General features: G+C 38.3%; 1 long non-coding RNA gene across 3 annotated transcripts in view; it reads right to left on the reverse strand.

Annotated features, from left to right (window-relative positions):
• Positions 1-13,446: 13,446 nt before the first annotated feature.
• LOC131344834 (uncharacterized) overlaps positions 13,447-23,767 on the reverse strand; it is a 20,754-nt gene continuing 10,433 nt past the window's right edge. For 2 of the 3 annotated variants that reach the window (XR_009203398.1, XR_009203399.1), the window contains exon 2: positions 19,946-21,007. This is a non-coding gene — a long non-coding RNA (uncharacterized LOC131344834). Of the gene's footprint in view, positions 13,953-19,945; positions 21,008-23,767 lie in introns of those variants that run through there. The other variant, XR_009203397.1, reaches the window with a different exon arrangement.

The raw sequence follows: 23,767 nt of genomic DNA on the forward strand, positions 1-23,767 counted from the left end.
CGCGCGCATGTTACAAGAAGCGTCGTCTCTGCTCGATCCGTACCGGAAACACGATTTGTACTGCGCATGTGCAGAGTGTCAGGTTTTGTTCTGCGTATGCTGCCAACAACACGTTATAACATATTATTAGCAGTATTATAACAACAGTATTATATATAAATACCTGCTGTATAATTAAAGCGCCGTAAATCCTTTCGTCATACTTCAGACATGAAATAGACGCATTCCCGCACATGCGCAGTACAAATCGTGTTTGCGAGTAGTGACAGGCGTTAGTTCCGCCTCCAAAACATGGCGCCGGTATGTTTACAGCTGAGCGCAATAGTTTGCGACCCCATGGTTTCTGGATAAAGAATGTATTCCTGTTTTCTCAGTTTATGCCTCTTTGTTCGGTTTTTAAATTAAAAGTAAAAGGTTAGGTATGTCCACGATCTAAAATCTCCAGTAAAATCACTATAAATATCAATGTTTTGACACGATCTTTGTACATTTCATTTATTACTCACATTTGTTATCATATCTTGTGATAGAAAAATATCAGCGAGAATCAAGGAGAAGGTGTACAAGACAGTGGTGAGACCGGCCATGCTGTATGGTTTAGAGACAGTGTCACTGAGGAAGAGACAGGAGTCAGAGCTGGAGGTAGCAGAGCTGAAGATGTTGAAGTTCTCTTTGGGAGTGACAAGGTTGGACAGGATTAGGAACGAGTACATCAGAGGGACAGCTCATGTTGGACGTTTGGGGGATGAAGTTAGGGAGGACAGATTAAGATGGTTTGGACATGTTCAGAGGAGGGAGAGTGAGTATATTGGTAGGAGAATGTTGGACATGGAGCTGCCAGGCAGGAGGCAAAGAGGAAGGCCAAAGTGGAGGTATATGGATGTAATAAATGAGGATATGAAGCTAGTGGGTGTAAGTGTTGAGGATGCAGAAGATAGGGATAGGTGGAGAGAGATGATTCGCTGTGGCGACCCCTGAAGGGAAAAGTCAAAACCCATGTTACATACTTCTTTATTTTAATAAAAAAAATATATTTAAACCAACAACAGACCTGTGGTCAGAAACATATGCAATCTTGGGAGCCCATGCCATGACACAAGCTCCACTGTGCTCAAACTGGAGAGCTTGGATGTTTTGGTTCACGAGCAGATCATTTCTTTCTCCACACTTTGTCTTTTCTTTCACTTTGGTAAGCGTCTATAAATGGTTGAGACCTAATCTTGGTCTCATTAGTCCATAAACCTCAATTCCAGAGGTTTTGTGGCACATCTCTGTATTTTTAACCTTCTGATTCTTACTGCTGATGAGCAGTTTGCATCTTGTGGTATTGCCTCTATATTTCTGCTCTTAAAGACTTTTTCAAACAGTGGATTTTGATACCTTTACCCCTGCCCTGTTACAGTTGTTTGTGTCACTGACATTTTTTTCTGGGTATTTTCACAGCTCTCACCATGTTTCTGTCATCAACTGCTGTTGTTTTCCCTGGCTGACCTGTTTGATGTCTGCTTGCTTTCTTTTCCAAGACATTGCAATTTTTCCCCCTTTTCTTAGTTTCAAAATGGCTTGTCTTTCTCCCATACATATCTATCTGATATTCATGTTGGTTTATTTGTTTTAACAAATTCTTCCGTTTTCACAGATGAAACCCAATGCTCAAACCAGTACTGCATTCCAATTTGCCTACTATCCATCCTAAATAGTGTCTGAAATTAGAATTAGTGTGTCCCATATTGTAGTATGTAGAAATGTGTACACCAGTGGTACCCAGATGGTGTACTATTTCCACTAGATTATCAGTGGAAGTGTGGACCCATGGGCACTTTTGTAATATAATAATTAAAAAATGAATGAAGCAAAGTGGGCAGCATGGTTTAGTGGTTGGCACTGTTGCCTCACAATAAGAAGGTCCTGGGTTCGATACCTGGGTTCAAACAGGCAGGAGCCTTTCTGTGTGGAGTTTGTATGTTCTCCCCGTGCTTGCGTGAATTTACTCTGGTTTCCTCCTGTGATGGACTGGTGACCTGTCCAGGGTGTACCCCTGCATTTTGCCCCATGACCCCTATTAGGAATAAAGCAGGTATAGAAAATGGATGGATGAAGAAAAGCTGGAATGCAATGAGTAGTTTGTTTATGGTGATAGAGTGTAAAAAGGCAAAATTATTCTCTTATGTTACATGATGTTGTAGTGTGTCTCAGTACTTACATATTCTTTTGCTATCCATAGCTATTCATAGATATTGATAATGTAAATGATCACTCTGGCAGGGCGCACCTAAGCAACACCTGTCAGTCACACCAATACTTTTTGTTCACTTGAAATTTTGGGGTAGATTCAAAGAAAAGGTTCCGGGTACTTTAAGAGTTTAAAACATCTAGCTAGAGATATCATGAAATAAATTCAAATCCAATCTGTTGTCTCATATTCATCTTTTGATCTCAAACCCAAAAGTCTTTGGTCCTTTGTACCATTGCTCACAGTTCCAGGGTCACCAGTTTGATTGAGTTTGTTCTTGATGTTCTTCCTGTGTCTCTGTGGGTTTCTGGATTTTCCTGTTTTCTTCCACCCCTCACAAACATGAAGGTATGATGTCATGCCTATAGTATCTTGCCTCCTAGGTGTGAATGTGCATGGTGCCCTGCAATGGACTGGCATCACTTTGAAAGTGTATTCCTGCTCCACACCCAGTGTTCCCCTTATAGTCTCTAGATCCACTATAGTCCTGACCAAAATAATGTGCCTACAAAAAAAAGAATAAATGAATGTATTAAGGAATGTTTTATGTTTATTTTAAATACTGCTGATTCATCGAGATTATATCTTGTTTGCCACCTGTACAAAGTCCAATAGGAGAATATCTGATTTTTGTGTTTTAAAAAAGTAAAATTTCACTTTTTAACCCTTATAATGCCACCTTGTCTCGTTAAACATCCATGTAACTCCTTGGCAAGTGTAGAGAACATCTCTCAGTTTGCTTACTCTTCTGTAAATATTTAGTTTTAAGTTGAACTTACACTTGACTAAATACATATAATACTTATATGAATCTGCATAGACCAAGCATTCAGCAGTGCCATTAAGCAAGAAGAACAAGTATATTCGGAGACAAAAGAGATATTTTAAGTAACACTGGTGGTGAAATGTAAAATAAAACTATTTACGTGAATAAAAAAACACCTCAATTAGGGCGCACATTTTTCAATAAAGTACAAATTACATTGTGATCCATGTGGCGTGTTCAAGTAATGAACTGACAGCGACTGGTGGGTAGGCCTCTGTGCTGCAGTGTAGATAAATGACAGCACATACACCACAAAACCACATGCACCACAATGAAAATTGCCCCGTGGCTCCCATTTGCTGACAGACGGTGAAAACCTCAACTAAGATCTTATTCACTTATTCTATTTTCAAAACTATTTAGTAATCATCTTAATTGCCCCCTCAAAAAGAGTATGCAGAAAGGGATGATGTTAGGATAATGGTTTAAACAGATCAATCTGGTTTGTTTAAGTAAAAGAAAACAGTTTATTTATGAGAGAACATGCAGATGCCTTTTTTGAGTGAGTCCAAATGATTGTTCAAACTAATTGCATACAGTTGACAAGGCTGGAAGGATTCTTACACAGTCTTAGGCATGGGTTGGGAATGTCGTACGATGTCCACTGAGCATACCTGAGACTGCAGTTACACCATGGCGCCTGGAGTCTCCTGGGGTAGGGAGGGGGCAGACAGCAGGGCTGCCCAGACTGACTCCCGGCCTTTCTTCACATGTGAGAATGCCATTCATCGGCCCCTCCAGGACAGTATCGCACTGAGTCCTCATAGAGGCTCCGACCCAGCCCGGCCAGTCTGGCAGTCTCGCTTCCATCGACCTTTATCAGGACAGAGATCACATTTTGGCCTGAGGGGTGCTAGGACGAGCAAGTGAATGCAGGTTGGATGGGGGTGGGGGTGAGTTTTGGTGTGGGGATATGAGACGGAGAAAAGGTGGGTGAGCAGAGCCATCATCACTTCCAGCTCCCATCGGACTGATCCCTGCAGCAGATTAGTGACATGGCTCCCGTTCTGCCAGGGAAAGTGACAACACACCAGAACATGCAGCTGTCTACCTGTCTGAGGGCCCTCGATAAGATAATCACTCTGTCTCATTCAGCCTATATAGGAGAATGACAATCGAAACTCTGGAGAAGCTGGCTTTTAAAGTATCTCCATAATCATGGCAGAGAAGGTACTGGCTGTGAATTATAATATTATTACAATATTTTTACCATACATTTATTAGAATGAGATAACTGAGTAGTTTTCAATTACTAATATACATCACGATGAAACGTAATTGTTAAATATAACTCTAAATGGTTAAAAATTATGTTCATTAATAAGTTAAAAACAGTAATCTTTGGCAAATCACTGTAGTAAGAAGAATAAAACAGTATGGAACGTAGGGTAAATAAATAATAGTAAATTAAAAGAAAAAAAAAGGTCTTGTCACATAACACCACCCTATCATTGATCATTTTTCTATCTCAGCATGCCCCATATGCTTTACTCTTTACATTATATCACTGCTTATGTTCTTTCTAAAACATCCTCATGTTTTAGAGCAATTATTACAGACCAAGCTGTCAAATTAATATGATTCATTTCAACATATTAGCCCTCAGATGTTGAAGAGTCCCTTTTGTATAGTATATCTGTCAAGTTCAGGAATTAAATCCAATTCCATCTAGCTACTAAGCCTAGAATCACTATGTCTTATGTGATGAATCTCTGTAATGAGGGTGCAGGTTTGTGCTTTTTGAAAAAAGTATGTTGTTGATCAAATGAGGTAATAACACAGTCAAAGCTACATGAACATGTGGAAAAAATATACACAACAAAGCTTCCTATTTTTTTCCTCTCCAGCCGACAACCAACTAATTCAACTGTCTGTCATGAGGAATTTTAGCTTCATATTTTTCATCTGTCTTTCTTGAAAAGCCCTGTCATCTGGGGCTTGAGGTACAGTTTGCCAACACTCTAATAGCCCTTTATGGCCATACAATCTAATGTCTGTCCTGGCCGGCCCCCGTAATCCTGTTCACCTCTGCGGCTTACTTATGCTCGAGCTTAAGTTGCATTTTTTTTTGTTTTTATCAGGATTTTGCTGATAAATGCTATCAGCGAGGGAGAAATGAAATATGGGGGGTCTACCCCAAATCGCAAGAGAGCACAGTTATTTGGAAACTCTGTGAATTGATGTGAACAGCTCACAGTTATTCGTTTGTTCTTTACTCCAAGTCTTACTGTTATCATCATTAGCATCATTTTCTTTGTCTGTGCGCTGCAGGATTATGCTCAGTTTAATGATACCTGTATTATTTGGGAGTATGAAATAGCTTCTCTTAGGGAGTTGAGGATCATATATAATGATGCAAAAGCTTTTTTAAGAAGCAGTATGAAAAATATCACATCATAAGAGTTTAAAATTTCAATAATGTTTGACAATATATGGTACAACATTGTTAATGGTACATTAGTCATTGTCTCATAAATAACCCATGGCTATGTTCTGATTATAACAGTTCATTTTACTTTTGATTTCTGCAAACCCTTCATAACAAAGTTACTCTGGACAGAATTAATGGCTTTTAAATCATAGCATGCAAATCTCAGATCTATGCTAGACTTATATATTACATATCAAATTACTATGATTACTATGTTTGTGTTGTAGTAGAAATGTTTATGTCTAACATAATCATATGTTACCAAAATGTCATTAATAATCCTGCTTGTCATACATAGGCCTTTGTTTAAGCCATGTTGCATGATAGCATGATAATAGATTTCATTTTAAAGTGCATAAAGCTGTGAAAGTTCCAGCAGAATTAGACGATTTATTTTGCTACTGGTCCTAGCAATACACTGTGAAGAAAAAATTTTTCAAACATTACAAAAGTATGTGTGATATTGAATAGTATATGCTTTTATATGACATCAAATCATCAATCACATGATGTATTCAGTCAGTAAACATTTCATATTTTTTAGAAAACTACTGTAATTCACCACAATGGTACATTGTAAGGGACATGGCAAACCTTTATATACTCTCCCTCTCTCTCTCTCTCTCTCTCTCTCTCTCTCCATGTTGGAATGACATTCTCAAGTGAACATCCCTCATCAAGGGGCTTACAGAGTAAGTGATAAAGTGTTCCACTCTAATACCTACCCGCTTCTCATCTGTCATCTATAAAGAGGATTGGAAATACAACAACATTCTTCAGGATATAATGATATCCATGGCACACAGGGGGATATTGTAGAAGATATAAAAGGAGAGGAAGATGTCTATTTTCAGGGGTTTTTTTTATCACTGCACTGCCTGTGTGGTTATTACAACAAATATATTTTCATTTAGATTCTACTGCTTGAACAGGGAGATCAGCCATTTTTAATGATGAACTATCACATCTGTTTGAGAGCCACTATTTCAGGTGTCTATCATGCTGCACATTTTAATAATCAACATGTGGTTCGGAAACACCGGTGATTGGGCAGATTGATAAATGAAGCTATCCTCATTTGGGCTTAGCTGCTTTGAGGGCCCCTTCAGCTCTGGACTTTATCCAGGAAAACCTCTAACAGCCACTTATTAAGTAGTTAGACCAACAAGACTAGAGTAGTGGTCACCTGGGTATGTGTCAGAGAGGCCCGTTTGGTTGCTGGTGGATGCTGGGTTCAGTAGTTGATGTGCTGGGAATCCACCACTGGACACAATGACCCCTCTTCTCCCCTGAGCTCCCAAGCCCTATGTTTGTACAGCTTGGTGGCTTGTTTGGAAATGTAATTATTACTATTTTATAAAAACATTCTCCAATGCCACTGACATGTCTTCAGGTCTTCATGCCTTGGTCGGCCTGTGACTGGCAATAAAATTCTTTGTATTTTTAAGTCTATTGTCAACATTTATTTGTAATTGATCATTCTAATGAATTCAGGAACGTCACGTTTTAATCTAAAGTTCTTAACAAAAAGTTTACAGTGATTATCTCTAGGTGGTTAATGATAGCATTCTTAAAATGTATTATATTTATTAATTGTTTTTCCACCTTTATGAGCCTCATTTTTCTACCTAATTGAATTCATCATGTAATAAGACATTGACATTTTATCAGATATTCAGGTTCATTTAAGATGTCCTAGGTAACATGAGCTGCAGAGACATGAATACACTTTGGCTTATAATTACAACACTTTTTTTGTACTGATTTTTTTTCTGTTCTGGTTTCTCAAATTATATATCGAGATCAACAAGTTGCAAGAACGCAGTGTTGTTTCAGTGATTGCCCAGCTGTTTTTGCAGAAATATACTCTCACATTAGTAACACCATGCCATGTCCTTCATCACCACAAAGTGCTACAGCACAGCTCAAATTTATTATAGGTAAAGGAAAAAAAATGTCAGGACTATTGAAATGAACAGAGAAAGTATTAAGCCTCTCTTATGCATGGGCGTCAGGGCAAGAAACCAAGAATAATTTTCTAAGGTATAGCCCAAGGCTAAGGTTTGCGGCACTTAGCCAATGACAAGCTTTTAAAGAGACCAGAGCACCATGGGGTGACTGCAGATGAAACACTAGGTGGTGAAAGGGAAAGTGGTGATTTGTCATTAAGACTTTTCAAAGAGTAGTAAATGCTAAGGGTTCAATTTAGGGGGTTTTATTCCACCTCCATTCAAAGTACACCTTGTTCCTGCTAAAGTAGCTGAAATCTAACAGTTTTAGCCCTTTGTTGTTATGGGAAATTTCAGTGTAAATAAGGACAAGAACTTGGTTTATATATACATATTCATTATCAATCATTAATGCTAAGTTTCATCATTGTCATGTGTGATGCTGAGAAAACAAAATTAACTAATGACTTTTGTGCGGCTCGTCTCTTTGAAATAAAAAAATAATAACCATATAAATTTTTGTATGCTTAAGCTTGTCTTCCTGTGTTGTCCCTCTGGGGAAACCATTACAGGGTCCCAATTTGTACCTTACAAAAGAGTGTTTCCTTATGAGGAAGGGTTCCAAGTAGAAACTAACACTTAATTATCCAATGAACCCTTAAAAAGCCCTTTAGGAACTTCCTCTAATAAGAACATATGCCCTGCAACAACAGCATATCACATTATAAAGGTGTGAGAAATGTAAATTATGCCTTTCCTGAACATAATGACTTTCCACTATCTCAAAACCTTTGACTATATTTGGTTTTTGGTACCATATAGACCTCCTCAGGACCAACAGCTACAAATTTACCAATACATTCTTCAGCAACCAGTTTATATTGGTCAGAATTGCAGTGGATCTAGAGCCTAACCTGGGAATACTGGGCATAAGGGATGGAATGCCAGAGTAGGTAGGTAGGTAGGTAGGTAGGTAGGTAGATAGATAGATAGATAGATAGATAGATAGATAGATAGATAGATAGATAGATAGATAGATAGATAGATAGATAGATAGATAGATAATTATGTTCTTGTAGGTAAAAGTGAAGGACATTTTTTCAGTGTTCAGCCTTATGTAATATATTGATGTACAAAATAGCTGATATTCTTCATATCCCACTGTGTTAGAGATATATAGCACAGTAATGGGAGCTGTGTGAGGATAATTACATGTGGTATCATTTACTGATACATACAGCTGTGGCTCTGTGCCAGTACCTCCACCATTTCCTATCAAGTGCACTGATGGATATGCAAATCAGTGGAATCTTTTGTTCAATTAAGTGCCATTAAAACATGAATATTCAACAAAGTATTTGTTCCTCAATGAACATGTAACTGCAACAGCTAAGCAGCAGTTCTTTATTTTTTTAAGTACTTGTTCATTTCAGGAATTGTAGCGATGCACTGATATTCATGTTTGTTTATAAATTAAATAAATGCATAAATAAAAATTACTCACACATTCATAATGAAAATATGACAAAAGCTACTGTTATATATGCTACTTATGACAAGCTCTATTGTTTTTAGAGCATGTATGTGGGTTTTATTGTCTTATAATCTCTGCATTCTTTTCAGAATTAAAAAAAAGGGTTTTCCGTCTTTTTTCAGTGGCATACTCAGATGCTATCATGTGTTTTTTAAGTGCTTAACAGCCATTCCAGATTTTTGTTTTAGTAGATTGTGAGTCATAGATGTTTTGTGGAGAGCTTGTTTATTTGTTTGCTTGGAGGGTTTGTTCGGTCACTGAAATTAGCTGAACCACAGAAAGCCATATTAGAACTAATAAGTATGTGTTAAAAAAAAACATAAACATCCTTTTTGTTCTTTACTTTACTCATGTTATTAACAGTCCCTCTTCTTGTTCCTTATTTAATCACTTTCTTCATGGTCATCTTCTTCTGTACCTGAACAAGCAAGTCTCCTTCATCCAAAGTTTGATGATATTTGGATAAGACCTCCATCGTGTGGTTGTGGAAGGGTAGTCTAAAAATATAGGTTGAGACATTGGTTGAGAAGAAATGTTTGGGGGCGTTGATGGAGTGAACATGCAGGGAGGATGTACCCCAGATGACAAATAGGCCTGCAGGACAGCAAGGTTCAGCCAGCTGCTTGGCCTCTCAGATTTGTGATTGATGGTGTTGATGTTCTAAATCGGCCTCAGATACGCCAAGTACAGGAATCATAATAGCGGTCCTTTAGATTAAGGCTGGAGATAGCGGGGTAAATAGGGAGACAGACGGCGGGTTCCCAGAATGCAGCAGTGTAAAGGATGAAGTGCCAGCTGTGAGAAGCAGACCACATTGCTATATACATAACATCTTTCTTGTGTCTGAGTAATCCCATTATCAGACATAAGTGTTAAAGTATGCCAAGGCCAAGATGGAAACTTTATTGTTAACTTGGCTGGCTGGATATACCATCTGCACAGAGCAATAATGCTTCATAGTATGCTAAATGATGTTCAGAGTCAATAACTGTCTTGAGTCACATTAACTGTCTCTGTCATCACTTCAAATCTCACAAGATACTTTGCTGCAGAGATCTAAAATATATTAGTGATAAGGCTAAAGTTCACAATAATATTCCAGTGCAGACAACATAGTAAATCTCTAAAGAGTTTTTCTAGAGAAAAAGTATTTAATCATAGCTTCTATTAGATAAAAGTTTGAGGAATCAAGATCTATTCCAGCCAGAGGATTATAAATTTAATTTTGTATTCATAGTTTCATTCTCCAGTTTCCTTTTCAAAATAATTTATTTAATTTTGTTAATACATTTAATTTAAACCATTCACATTCTCTGCTCATTTAGTCTTTTGTCATGTTATTTTCTATAACAGTGTAAAAAAGGGGAAGGCTGCAATGAAGAAGAAAAAGAACATGCCACACACATGCTGTAACAGAACTGGGCATTTTATTAAAAATTAATTAACGAAGTATTATATGGTGCAGACTGTAAAAAACCCTACACTCTTAAATAATGTTCCCTCTAAATACCTGAATGGGGGTGGGAGAAGGGGAAATGCTTTCCCTTGGAGATAACAATATTTAGAAATCAAACAGTACGCATTTTTAGCATTGGCATATAGACGATATTTTTCTGGTTGATAGTTATGCGCCTGGAATTGTGGACGGTCTGTCCTGAATATACATGAAAGTGAATTCAAAACGAAACTATTATCAGGATGTTAAGAGAGTAATAGCTTAGGAGAGAGAGAGTGAGCAATTAGTGAGAAAAGGAATATGCCCACCTATTACCTGGATCATCATTTTGGAAGCCAAAAATGACCACTCATATTGTAGTGTGCAGGCATTTTACAGGCTTTCAACTCTGTTCAAGAGACTTTAAAGAGTTTGCAATTATTAAACTTTGTATTGACCCTGCAGTTAAATGCTTGTGCGTGTCCATTATGTGGCAATCTCACATCCAGGATAATGGGCATTTTTCAGAAGAGTCAGAAGTCAAACTGTACACTGCATGAAAAGCAGTGTTAAGAGGCTGGCAATCTGTATAATTAAATAAAACCCAACTGAGTGTGTACACCACAATGCAACAGAGGGTTGCTACATTTTAAATAGACTGTAGGGCTTTATGGGATTTATGTTTGACAGCACTGAATGACGTACTGTTTAAAATGCTGCACATTACACAGGGCACGAACCTAAACAATCATCACTTAGCCATGCTGACTTATATGTTACGTTTTAATATTTTAATAAATCATAAAAAGCGGTCAAACACATCTGTGTGCCAAGCAAAACACCAATTTGTCCTTCTCAAGTTGTCATTTGGCATTTGTTGCATATGAGTAACAAATGATCCTTCACAAAAATGAAGGCTCCTAATAGCTTTTACCCGTTTACAAGTTTTTCTACTAATTATCTTTATTAGCACTTGTAAAAGGCCTGTGTGCTCTGAGAAGGCCGTGGTTGTTTAGAGATAATGGCTGTACAGCCTTCTCTGTCTGGAGTGTTGACGTGCTGATGTCTTTCTAGCCTCAGGCCAGTTAGATTGGCGTTCATGAAGCACCCTCATTGTTTACAGCAGACGCCCCCCGACTTCTCCCCTTTGCCCCTCCTTCAGAGCGAGAGACAGTGCAGCTCTCTGACTGCATGATCCCTTCATGTGCTCTGGTGAAATACAGATGCCCCGACCTGGCTCTATTTCAGCCAGGCATGTGTATACGCATATAATTTTCACCCAGCTGTCTGAAGGCCCAAGATTCTTGGGCAATTTGGGGTGCTTTTTTCTCTTGTTGCACTTGATCACACACACAAACATACAATGCCGTCTTTCATGTTTACACACATTTACACTGGATCTGTATTGGATTATATCAAGTTTGGGTTGAAAGTGGTCTTACAGTAATTCTTGTAGTAATTGCATTAAAACAATTTAATGCATAAATTATAAAAGATTTTTCAATGTATTTACCAAAACAGCATACATACGTTTACCTATTTACCTATTAAAATTCTGGAATTCTGGCTATACTAAAATCAATGCTTAAAATATTTTATAAAATATTACAATATTATTATAGTCTATAGACTGTTTCCAGGACAGCATTTTGTGTATAGTCTCTTCTTTCCCACAACCAGTATCCTGCTGATCTCTACACTAGGCCACTGATGTTTTATAGCCTGGAAACATCCCACAGCTCTCCACTTTACCATATATTCTGTGTTATGTCTCTATAATTGTAGATTAATAGTTGCTACTAATTGCGTCTGTTAGATACTAAGGTGCATTTTTATTGTGCAATGACAATAAAGATCTATCTATATATACATTATAGTATATAATCAGTGGTGATGTGAAGCAGCCCTACAAAAGTGTAGTTACTGTTACTATCATGAACTTGATTACAAATTTTGCCAACAATTCCACTTGTTTAAATCTAAGGAACTACATAATAGTTACATTAAATGTTGTAAATTATCCACAAAACAAATTAGTTTCTGTTATCACTCCATGTAAGACCATGATAACTTGAACAGAAACTGAGAAACTTCCATCCTGAAGACTTTTCAACAATATCTATGAATTTTAAGTCATGGCTTTAGCTCTGGCTACATTTTATAAAGTGCTGGAGGCTCTCGGGACACTGAAAACCTCTTAAACTTATCAATATTTACATGGTTTTTATTTGCCTATGTAGATTATCAGCAGCTGCTAGTAAAATAGCTGGAACAAGCACTAGGACTAGGGCTGAATATGCTATAATAACACAACTGTTGAAGAACATTTCTTTGTTGCATTAATATCTTATTAGAATGCATAAAAGGGTTTCTTTTTGTTTCTTAAAAGTTATATTTTCCAATCAGGAGAAGCAGGAATTGTTGTGTCTATAAATGTGTCTGTTCTTAATGTTCTTCACCCTTTCTTTCTTTGGGTCAAACTTTAAAAAATAAAACAACACATTCTTCTCTTTTTCCATCTAAATAGATCATAATAAAGGATTGTATACTCAATAAATTCTGTGGTTGTGTGTTTTAGCCTGGTTCATTTTTATGGAGAAGCTCTGGCGTCATATGTGGCTGTGTGAAATCTCATGATAAAGTGCGGCTAATGTAAATGTGGAAGTGAGGGCACAATGGATCAGATGTTTTCCTTGTTAAAGTGTGTCGCTAAATGCCACTAGCTCGTCCACCAGGAGGACCACATACATTGCAACTAATCTATTCCATAACTTATCAACATGTGTAGCCCATTAATGTAGTCTGTGCAGAACAACACAGAGACACCCAGGCCTGGGATTTTTTGGTGGCGCGAGCAAATCTGTTTAGGATTAAAGAAATAACAATGTGGGTGACACAGAGCCGGCCAAAATTCCAGCTTCGGTGGAGAAACCCCAAATAAGCAACTGCAGAATTTGTTGACATTGCTTTGTAACAACTAACCATTCAGATGCTCAGCTTTTTTCACTCAGAAAAGATTGTCTACATCATACATTGGGTCGGTTACGTTAATTTTGCCCATTTATTGTTTAATCGTGGCAGTATAAACTGTGAGATTATCAATTATGTACATAAATCACACAATAAACAATTAAAATATATGACTCCAACTGGCATTGTCTGGTGCCTCACAGGATGCATTGTCTGTTGATGACAAGCAAAAGTGGTGCAGGCTTTATTTCAAGCCCATGAAAAGCAGGAGTCGAACTTCCCCTCTCTAGTGTAATTTTTAAATTCCTTGCCTGAAACAGAGGTCAAAGGGGACCTTCTGCCTGTTCTCCAAGGACTCTCATATTCACCTTGTGCCCCCCTCTCTCCCCCACTGTCACCTCCCAGCTTTGTCATCCCATCCCTGTGCGGCACTCCCATTGCACTCCGGCTTGCTCTCACTTCCTTTTTTCTGCTGCCCGCTCTGACAGCTCCTTTCATCCATTGTCCTCCACCGTGCCTTCAGATCCATCCCTCCTTCCCCAGAAGCTGTAGTGGTTGGCAACCGTTTAAGGTTCTATATCAAGATAATGAAAAGGATTGATCTTAGAGATGCATCAGTTTCACTTACAACACAATACACAGCATCAGCCTCGAGTGAGAACTACAAAGAACCCACTTCTGAGTGGATAACCCTTATAGCAGTGGTCCAAAGGTATTTAACCAAACATGGAAAAAACAAAATGTTTTTAAGTGATATTATGATTAAATATCAAAACACTTATACTGTACATATTATGAATATCTATAATTGAACATTTTCTGTTCAGTCAAATGGAGCAACTATTTGCAAGATACTAGACTGAAAAGGAAGAATTTTGATATATAAGTTATGTCTGTTCTTTTGGTTAGTTCATTTGCTGTGTAAGGAATAAAGCATAACAAGACATGCTGTTATAAGAAAACAATCAATGACAAGTTGGGGTGACTTTTAATGATGCATTTAATGTTGTGGTACACCAACAAAATATAGCTGGCTGCTGTTTTACTTTGTTATAGCAGCTCTCAACAGTCATTCAAACTGCAGAATGTTATGTCATGTTACAGATCAGTCGGAAAGTCCTGAAGAATTACTGGCCAACACATAATACTGACACTGGAGACACATTCCATAGATATTCAAAATCTATGCTTCACCATATCACTGATTACACATTTCTGTGTTTCTTAGAATTCGAGTGTGTTGATACTGACAATAGCTGCTGTTAAATAAAATGAATCAACACCTTGTCACCAATCAGAATCGAGAATTCAACCGTACACACACACACACACCAGTGTCAATACTCAGTGCCAGTCCAGTCATATTCATGATTAAATCAATTTTTTTCAATTCAGGTGCTGAAAACATCAACCATTTCATGTTCATGAGTAATCTTGAGTGAGAGCAAATATAGAGACATTGCTGCAGGTGTGTGTGCATGTGTGTGAGAGGAACAGTGACTTGATTGCATTCCCCTGCATAGGCCACCTCCAGAAACAGATCCCACATGCTAGCATATTACCGGTTTCCTCAACACATTTCCACAGTGCACCCTGCTTGTTAGTGCTAATGGATCAGATCAGCACAGATCTGGCCCTGTTGACAGATGCCCTGTCAGAGCGGCACATATGAGAGCAGCCTCCAACCACAGGTGTCTCTGTCTAGTGTCCTCCATTATAGCACAGCCATGTACACTCTCTCTCGTGCTTCAGGCCAGGGCCTCATAAAGCGCTCCTATGGGAGAGGCAACACAGCTCTTAATGCAGATGCAGTCAGTATGCGTCAGTGCGCTCTGAACCTGCTCACTGCACACATGTGATACCCCCCTGTCTCATACACACTCCCCTCCACCCGTAACACTGTTATTTTTGGCTTTCTTTGGGACATATGTCATTGAGCAGAGTGTGCAACACATGGTTAATTAAGCTACCTCAAAGTAAGCACACACAGAAAGAGAGAGAGATATTTATTACTGCTGTTCTATACCAGCTTGTCACGAATAAATGTCTAGGCACCACAACAAAGTGTCAGCAGCCTAGTGAGCACTAAGAGCAATGTCAACGGCTTGATTCATAACTGCAAAATATTCACACAAAGGAAGTCTCCTCCTCCATCTAGTCTTGTACGTATTTATTTGTTGTAATCAGGTCAACATAGTAACATTTGTCTTCTACTGCTTGCTTTCCAGGTTGCAGCGAGAAATAAATTGCATCTGTGTTTACTATATCTGCTGATGTGTGCTCATTTATTAGGCCCATTCCAGAGAGTTATGCAAGTGGCAGTTTGCAGTTTGTTTGATTTTAGGCTGAAAGCCAATTAATCCCAGTCTAAGAGTGGTGCCTTGTTGAGGGGGATTTGCTTCAACATTTGTAGAAATATTTCCACTGAGCTTGGGCAAACATAAAGTTGCGATCAGCATATATATCACTGAAATTGGTTGCACCTATTTTTCCTGTATTACAGTATCACAGTAACTTTAACACCATATTAGTGCTCTTGTACATTTCTTACACCCCCTCATCCAACAGGTCATCCTCCTCTTCCTGGGTGTGTGAGCTGTGGGCAGGCTGGTTGGAGGCATGTGATAGGCATTAGCCCAGGGAGAGAAGTCCAGATCATTATGTTTAAGAGCTTTGCAATGCTTATTAACAGCTTTCCACCATACAGCGCTGGCAGGGGCTCCTGGCTCCTGCAGCCTCTGGCCCGGCTCACTTCCAGCCTCCTCTCTTTCTCTGCTCTGCAGTCACTCTCTAACCCTGACAACTCTGCAGCCCCCACTGAACTAAACTACAGGCGCGGGCAGCAGTGATTGTTCCCTTATGGCTACATGGAGTCATCTTGAAGGTAAAACAATTAACCTCTAAAAGTCTCACTTATTCATCTTTTCATATTTTCCCAAACTCTGATGAATTACAGTAGACAAGGCATGTAGTAACAAGAGTGAGGGATATAAGTCTGGACCCTCTGATAAATCCTGGGAGTTTAAGAGGTTAACCTGAATGTTTTGCTCGGGTTCTGATACGGGAGCAAAACACATTGGTTGAGTTCCCCAAAGACCAGATATTACACAGACACATTCAAACAGTCTTTATTCCATAATGTGGACCAGGTTCTGGACTACTGTTATTCACATTAGACCATTTAAACCCACTAAGATAAGCACCAAGATGAACTGATGTTTGGTGTTCATATATATACGTTATATATATACGTATACATATATATACGGACATCAATCCATTGTTAATGTAGGTCTTCATTTACTGTTCTTTTACATTTGTGAACATTATAATAACAGAACAGAAAATCCATTATTTTGCTTAGACCACAGCACTGCTGAATTCTTGATTCCGGTTGGTCAGAATGTGTTTTAATTTTTTATAACAACAACACTGAAAATAATTCCATTTTCAAGCAAATCACAGATTAATATTAATATGCATTGTATATTAATTGTAATTGTATCTATTGTAATTTAGCAATTCTTTAGTATCAACTCATTCACACCACCTTGTCTCCTATATTGGAGACACCCTATTAGCTAAGATTAATAATAAATAGACTTTATAACTCTGTAAAGAGATCTTTATTTAGCATTTTGGAAGGAGTGTCCAGGAGCAGCACTTTATAACAGTCCAAAGTAAAGCTGTAGCAATCTCCTATTTTATATGTTGTTAACTTCAAGACAGAGGAAAAAGAGACTGGTGTGAAAATGATAGAAACTTGTTTTGTTGCTCCTCAACATTATATGAAATTATAAATGGATAAAAAGTTTGATGTGTCATTCTTTAATGAATAACATTGTAATCATAGGCAAATTGCTGTGGTATAGGAGGAATAAAACATTTCAGGAAGTGCTGTTGTTGGAAGATAATCAGCTTCTGATGGTATCACGTTTGTCTCAGTGCTTTATACCTAGTAACATATACTAAATACATAATCATGTTTCACCCACATACTATACTTATCTTTCTAAGGGTTTTACCAGCATGGAGCTTTATTAACTGATATAAGGTTTTTTTTTTTTTCCAGTTAAATTATTTCCAGTCACAACATAGATGCCATGGTAAAAATTCCATGATTTCTTACAGTAAACTTGAGGTTTGTGTGTGGCTTCATGGCTTTTCTCAGCTTTATGAGCCACAATTATAATACAGCTATGCTCATTTTGAGGTTTTTTTTTTTTTACTCCCCCACCTAAAGCTGTCTTAATTTGGTCTATGGACTTTGGTGGTGGCTGCATTCTTCACTGGAGACATTTGAGCAGTGGAAAAATGAATTCTTCTCAAGGGCTTTGCTGTTTCATTCAGTAACCTTAAGGGAGATCCATAAAACTCAATTCCCCTCAGGGTGTAAAATATGATTTATAAAACCTTATGGTCATATTAGAAAGCTTAATTCATCTGAAATTAGCACAGTTCAACCTTTGAAGAAACCAGCCAGTGCTCAATATATTGTTTTTTATGTGTGAAACTCAGGGTTTAACCAAGTCATAAATGTAACCTGCACACAATTCACTCACTGCAAACAAACCTTTCAAAGCTGCAGGAAATGAATCCCAGCAAAACTAAGCTGTTGTTTATCCCTAGATATGAATCTCAGTTTGCTACTCTTGGATCACACCAATCTAACAATGCATCCAACCCTTATGTAATTGGTGGACAACCAACTATGACTATGATGATCTGGCTGTTTAGCTCCTTAGAGTCCAGTCAGGTGCTTTTTCAGTCCTTTGTCTTCTCATAATCGGACCACTGCAACTCACATTTGGCAGTTCCTCCTCTGCAAGCCATCCAATCCGTACAGCTGAGAGATCCCTTGTCTTCAATCTCCCCAAGTTCTACCATATTATCTCACTGCCGCACTTCCTCCACTGGCTTCCTGTGCCTGCCCACAACAGATTTAAAACATGGATGCTTATCTACAATGCCAAAAATGAACCCACAGCTAGCTGAAAGCAATTAAACCCTGCTCTTCCCCACAGGCCCTTCAAGCCTCTTGTATGGCTCAACTTGACCCAATGTCTGTCAAGATACAAGAAAAATTCTGTCTTAGCACTCAGGTGGTGGAATGAATTTCTCCTGGCTGTCTAATCAGCCAGGTCTTCAAACAAAGACTGAAGACACACCTCTTCACAGACCTCAGCTCTAAATCCATGAAAAACATGACCCAAAACTTCAACCTGTACTGTTGTTTACTATCCTAATTCTTATAATAAATCATTACTGGTATCTTAGATGCTGTATTACTAGCACAAGGATCTGTTTTGATGGAGTTTTCCTGGATAAAAGGTGTCTGCAAAATTGTATACATGTCTATAAAAATGTTTATGTATCCAGGAAATCAGATTTGAACATGGTGCTTTGTTGACCAGCTCTTTTAAACACTGAGGTTTCAAGGTATTCATCTTATAACGTATTATTTAGTAACTCATATGAATTATTCAGTAACTACAGCTGAAGCAAAACGGAAAGGTATGTAATTCTGGGCCTGCTGATTGGCCCTAGGAGTTTAGAAGTAATGGAAGCCGGCAGTCTGGTAATAGTGAGACTGTATTTTAATATTTACCTCACATAACCCTGAACTAGTTTAGCTTTGGCAAGAGTATATAAATGGAATGACAAATTATAAATGTAAGTAGAACTATGTGCTTGGTTTCTCAGTGTAACCATAACATAGAGAACTCATACATCTTTTATAGTTATAACCTAAAAGAAATTTGCACCATATTCTTTTTTAGCAGAAGTTTTTCTGACCTTTTTGTTGATTACTATAGAAAGTGAAACATGACATGCTCACCAAACATTTGTTCTGCACAGAAGCCCAGTGAGTGTATTATTGAAATGGCTGAGTTAAAAATTGCAAGGGAACATGGGTTTGTTTTGGCGTGTGTGGCTTGTTCTCTTCTCCTGTGGCTGTAGACTACTGGTCTACAGGCAGCCGTTTATTGACTGAGCCTCTTACTGTGAGAGAGGGAAGAAATGGCTTCGTATTATAACCGTATGTTGGAAAAAAATACGTTGGCAGCAGTTTTTGTACAGCACGCTTTTTTAAAGAGATGGTCCTGACCACAACTCATAAACCACACTTTATTTAGACTGGCTCGCATCCATTATTTGTTCATAGGGCTTTCTCTCTCACACAGAAATATGTTCCAGCGTTTTTCAGTGGGGGGGAGGGGAGGAGTATGAGAGTCTGGATGAACTGTTGCCAGGTGTTGTTACAATGGCATACCATTAGGTGATTCCACATTGCCCTCATCAGTGGCCATATTGCAGAGAACAGGATTGGCGGTGCTTTTGCAGAAATATTTGGAAATGTTTAATCTCCCAGGGGTGCAATCATCAGCTCATTATTTAACTAAAACTATTGTGGCTTCACAAAAAAAAAAATAATAATAAAAATACATTTAATATCTGCTCTGCATGGTGAATAATATTACTCATCAGCATTCTGTAGTTCATGGTCATTTTAATACTTCTCATTCAACATAATTACACTAGAGTAAATGGCACACAGTATCTGAATGGTCTTAAATGAAAATATTTATTCAAATCATTGTTAGTATGAGAAATAACACATATATAGAATACTTGCTAATCTTATGCACCCAGTTTTGATTTACAAATAACCACATCAACAAGAAACAAGGCTTAGCAACTGTTGCCATGAGGAACGTTGTTGAACTCCACCCCTTCTGGCTCCTCAACAGAGACAACAAGGCCGTCACTCTGAAAGCTCTCTCCAGCAACAGCGATGCCAAACAGTGCCCCTGCATGACCCTCTTCTGACTGATCTCTCATTACCTTTTAATGTATTCCTGCTTGTTCCTACATGGCAGTGCAGCTTGTTTGTGATGAGGGGATACACCAAGTAGCTTCATGCTTCGGCACAAACAATCTGCACTTCATTTCTCTGAATAACGTCTCCTGATGGGCTTAGTTGCGGGTTCTGCAGTTTGGACGCCACTGAATTCCCTGCAATGTGATGAAGAGAGGGAAAGAGAGAGAGATGGCGCATCAGTGTGATACTTCTGTGACTCTACAAGATGCTATCATTAAGCGTGTTGGCAATCATGAGAGCTGAATTCCATGCCTGCGAATGAGGAAGCCAGTGTCAGCTCTAGTTCATGTGGGGAAGTGCTCTGAAATGCATTCACTATCATAGACGTGTTCTGTTTGCCACGGCGGGAGGCAAACATGAGCAAGGGGGCATCGCGGGGAAACAGCACAACACAGTAAAATGAGCAAAAATACATACATTAAGACTTTTTGTGTTCGGGCAGCGGAAAAAAGAAAGAAGCTGATTTCAATATAAATGGAAGTGGAAGCATGTCTTTAGATCTTCTTTGATTGTCACTTTTCAAGATGTAAAAAATACCCTGAAGCCTAGTTTTGTAGGCTTGCTCGGAAGTCAATGCTAATTTTCCCCCGTTGCTAAGGCGACACACTAGGGAGCCTTGATTTCCTTCGCCTGGTCATCGGGCTTTGCTCTTTCAAAAGACTTCTCCTCAGTCAGCTCTCTGAGCCCTTGAAATATCTCTCAATGTTGAGCAATCAACAACAGAAGAACATCTCAAATCAGGCTCCCTGCAAGCAAAAAAAAAAAAAAAACAACAATGATGTACAGTATTCATTTTCACTGTTAAAAAAAAGTCCCACTGAGTGTCTTTGAGTGGTAATTTCACTGAGTGCCATATTGTGAGCGTCAGCCTATTGTAACAGTGTCAGGGATACTTATACGAATTCATACTACAAGCAAATCAAACTTGCCACATTTCGAAGAGTTATATCATTCCTGAATTCAACATAAAACTCAAAAGACATTGCTGAAAAGGCCAGAACCCAATACATGTTGCCACACTGTCGCTCACAAACATATAACATTTCAAGCTGTCAGCCACTGAGCTGAAATCACAGATGCATGCAGCTATTTTGTAGTCTGTAAATGACCCCTCTCAGTCTCTACACACACCTCTGTGATGGACACATCATACCAGTTAACTGGCAGTGCTAAATCACAGGGGGTCTTACCAACATGTGGTTACCTCCACAGCCCAGTACTCTCATGGCTCATGACAGCGATGGGCCTATATCAAGGATATTTCTAAATATGCTTATCATAGTAGTATGAATAAATTTACAACTCATTATAATATTTGCATATGAATAGTACAGAACAGTAAGATCTTGTGCAAATCAATTAAACCACTAGAAAAGATTCATAAAGCAATCATTAATTTCTAATCATAAAAAAAAAATCAACTGCGTATTTTATAAAACACGAAGATATTAATTTAGATTATGATGTTTTCAGTGGTATTCATATGAACACAACATTTATTTATGACAGCATAAAATGTTTAAAACACATGCAAGATGTGTTCCATGCACTGCTTCGCAATTAACCTCTTCACGAGAAGAAAATCTCCGGAGGCATTATTTGTCTCTTGTTCAGATGAAAGTAAGTAAATAAATTGAAGGTGTGCAGAGGGGGGACGTGCATGAGGAAAAAACTAAAATGACAGGGAGTTTAGCACCCAATCCTTTTAGCAGACCACTGACACATGAATGAGCAGCTAGGGAGAGAGAGAGAGAGAGAGAGAGAGAGAGAGCAAGAAAAAAAAGTAGACAACCAATTTAGGAGTAATACAGCTAAAAACAGACAAGTGTAATTTCATCCATCTGGACAGATGTGTAAAAGTGCTCCTCAGAACATTCCCTATGATTCCCCCTGATTGATCTTCCCCCAGACTGAAACACCTATTATTAGCCACAAGCCTAATAGCACCAGGATGGCTTGCTGCTATCCCAGAGGCCAATTCTCTGGTCATTTCTCACACACCACAGCTGTAGAAACCAACCAGCAGCAGGGAGGAAGGAGCTGTGGGGGGCGGTATGGATGCACGTCACTCTCAGGAAGGTGAGTGTGGGTGATGAAGCCATCATATTCAATCAATAGACAGGATTCTAAAATGTTTTTCTCATGCAGCCCCAATGACCTTGTTTTATCTAGGCTTTTATGCACAGTTATGAGGTGTAAATAGTTTGGTATTAAAAGCTATGTGGCCTAAATTTGCTAATGGACAGAAAATGTCGCTCGCCTCTGATAAAAGATGAGCAGACACCTGTGGCAGACTACAATACAAGATGAAAGAGTACTTAAAGAGCCTCTTCTATACAGTGACTGTATTTAAAAACAATAATAGCTTATCTTGGAACAGTCGACAGCTTCGGTGAGGTGATGCATCATCAGTAGGTGAAAAATCTTTTGAAGCGTGATACTCTCAGACTCAGAGCCACCATAAAAGACTTTAATAAGATTTCAAATCTACACATATTTGACTAAGATGAGCATACATGAGCATGAGCAACACATGTTTAATTACAATCTACACATTGCACTGCGAAACACACCTCACAGAACACAATACTTTTTGTGGAACCGGTAAAAAAGCAGGCAACTAGTCAAGGAATTCATGCTGCCTTGTGATTGACAGCTTCCCTCCCATTTCATGTCAGTCCATCTATATGTCCACAGTGTACTCTTATCAAATCCAAACTATTTTCATCCAGAATAACACTTGTACAATGCTTGTCCATCACAACTTCAGCATCCAGCATGACATCCGCACTGTATACCTTCATATTGGCTACCTATAACTACATCCTACACACACACACACAGACCTACAATAGCATAAAAGAGCAGGAAAACATGGTATACTAGTTTTCTTCAGACTTCTGCAGATAAGCTATTTATGATTACCGTGAGACATGGTTTACTTTGTGGAAAATGACTTTGCCTTGTTTTCATTATTTATATGAACACCCTCTCTCCTTGTATTGATTGAATAAGCGCTCTGGTGGATGCATTTCCAAGGGCAGTTATCAGTGTGATTGCCTGCTTGTGTTTTGTTTAAAACAGACACGGTCTAAAACCCTTGAATTGAAATGGCATTTACAGCTAATGAAAATAAGAGCTTCAAGTCTTTTTGTCTGAAAAGCTCTAATAAATCTTAAATTATATGGCTTATAACAGTCATCTTCTTAAATGGCCCATTTGTGTTGCATCACCTAATTTCTGGCAACATTTAAACCATTGATCAATATTTCGCTTTTTTAATATGATACCTCCCCTGCATTTTTATGGTGCACATCTTTTGTAAAGATTTCTTTGTTGGGAAAAAAAAAAATTGCAAGATATGAAATGACATCAAAATGCCATGCACATTACACCTTATAATATATTCTACTTATTTGTGGTATATACTACAAACATTTATGCATCTGCCCTGGTGTTGTAGTATAGGTATATCAGGGATTTATCAAACTGTAGTCTTAAATGTT

The sequence above is a fragment of the Hemibagrus wyckioides genome, linkage group LG24, assembly GCF_019097595.1.
Source record: "Hemibagrus wyckioides isolate EC202008001 linkage group LG24, SWU_Hwy_1.0, whole genome shotgun sequence".
Classification (NCBI taxonomy): Eukaryota; Metazoa; Chordata; class Actinopteri; order Siluriformes; family Bagridae; genus Hemibagrus; species Hemibagrus wyckioides.